Here is a 2,024-nt window from a genome sequence, read left to right as displayed (position 1 = left end):
TATAATTGACAGCAGAAAAATGTAGGTTTGCCAAAATACAGCCATTTCTCCCATGGACTCTGAAACTGTGTTTATTTCCTATAAAATGGGGCAATGATGTCATCTACCGGTGGTTGGGCATCAGTAAAGTTGTTTCCAAGTTTGATATTTACAGTGGAGCATGCTCAGATTCGCCCCCATTTAGCACCGCTCTAAAAAATACAATTGACAAGTATACTTGTCAAAGGCAGTGAATTTAAGAGGGACCATATTGCACATTGAGTCAAATCCTGTCATTTGTATTATGTATAGCTTTGTAAACAAACCCAACAATAGAATTTGTATAAACGCTGCCTTTATTAGCGCCAAACAAACAGTCGCATGTTGTCCTCCTCCAATGCTTTGATGCTCGCCTTCGTTTCCATCATGTCATTGGCAATCAAGTCGGTGTGGCATGAGATCCCTAAAGAAAAAAATAAATAAAAAAATCACAAAAAAATACGGTACCAGTAATAGGTTTAATATAGTAAAGTAGTATAGTTTTTTTGTCAGTGTAAAAGAAATGTACACATTTTGTTGCATTTTTTAATGTATGAACATTGCTACAGGCAAATACTTATTTCTATAAACACTTCCAAATGTCTCTAAAATATAAGGTGCGTGTACACACACAAACAAACACATACATTCACTCATGCATACAATATATCATGTAATGAATTCTGAGTGGCATACCAGAGTCAATGATGTCAGCAGTACTTGAGGGTACAGGTTACTGGAGCCATCTGGCTGCATAACTGCAACAATCTCTGCCACTTCGAGTCGTCTTTTCTTTGCTTGTCTCTCCTGTGCACGTTCATATCTTGGCACCGACTGGGCTGAGACATAGATGTTGTAACTTGGGACCCAACTTTAATGTTGGAGCCCAGTCGGGATGATTGGACAGAAAAACGGGCGCAGGGCGACCTGTTAAAATAAACAAATATATAAACAAATAAAATATGGAAAGACTGGTTATTTTACCGCAGTAGGGTGGCCGTGAATAAGTTCTTTAGCATGATGTGTAGGCTACCGGGGGTCTGTTTTCTTGCATCAGCCCCTTCTGTCTCTTTTTTTTCCAAGTTTACATTTTGCCACCAAAAAACATGTTATCGGCATTAAAAGCCCAAGACTAATCAATCCAATTTCAGCAGTAAACACTTTGCACTGGCACTACTTGGGTGAAAATGTTCGATGTTAGCTTTCGGCTAACGTCCGCTAGCCAGCTTGTACTACCGAACTTGCTTGCTCATGAATCCAAAACATAAGCAACTTGCCCATATATGGGCGGTCGAAACGTTATTAATCCTCATGCATTAAATAAAGGTAAACAAGCTTACCGCTCACAAAGTGATCGCTGCACACACGAGCCCAAAGTAACGACTTCCCTCCGGAGTCCGCACTCCTCTGTCTCCAGGCCCTGGTTCCTAATTATTTTCGGAATTCGGAAAAAAGACCGACCATTTTCCCCCTTGGCTTTGTTCGAACAGCCAACGATACAGCAACAATGTACCATTTTAAACGCAGAAAACAAACGTGATAGATACGTGTTAGACCGAATCGCTACGTAAATGGAGGCCACCCAGCATGGCGACTACGAGAAATCCGAGGCGGAAGTGACGACATGTGCAAGCGACCTATAGGAAGATATTTCCACTACAATAAAATAAACTGGATGGCCATATTAATTTGAATTTAACAAATACTAGTTCCATTGTAAATATGGGATTATTATATGCCGGCACAGGCACTGTTGATTCAGTCTCAACCGGTTTGTGGAACAACAAAGTCAGCATTGGGAAGTTGAGCCAGATCCAAGCAGACCTCCACTATAGGACAGCAACTCATGGCTGCATTATTTTGCTCAGTACAACACAGAAACAAGTTTTTTGGACATCCGAAGAGTCATTCTCCCATACCATTTAAAACGAAAATTTAAAAAGTGTATAATTTGACTGTTAGTTTTCATCCATTGTAGCTCAAATGCTGTCACATGTCAATTCCGA

General features: G+C 40.3%; 1 long non-coding RNA gene across 1 annotated transcript; it reads right to left on the bottom strand.

Moving 5' to 3' along the window:
• Positions 1 to 317: 317 nt before the first annotated feature.
• Positions 318 to 1,657, bottom strand: LOC144020573 (uncharacterized). The gene is made up of 3 exons (XR_013283921.1): positions 1,359 to 1,657; positions 715 to 945; positions 318 to 442 (listed from the first exon to the last, which is right to left on the bottom strand). It is a non-coding gene; the product is annotated as an uncharacterized LOC144020573 (long non-coding RNA).
• Positions 1,658 to 2,024: the final 367 nt, after the last annotated feature.

Source organism: Festucalex cinctus, chromosome 1 (assembly GCF_051991245.1).
Source record: "Festucalex cinctus isolate MCC-2025b chromosome 1, RoL_Fcin_1.0, whole genome shotgun sequence".
NCBI lineage: Eukaryota > Metazoa > Chordata > Actinopteri > Syngnathiformes > Syngnathidae > Festucalex > Festucalex cinctus.
Note: the sequence above shows the minus strand (reverse complement) of the source record. Positions and strands in the feature narration are given on the sequence as shown.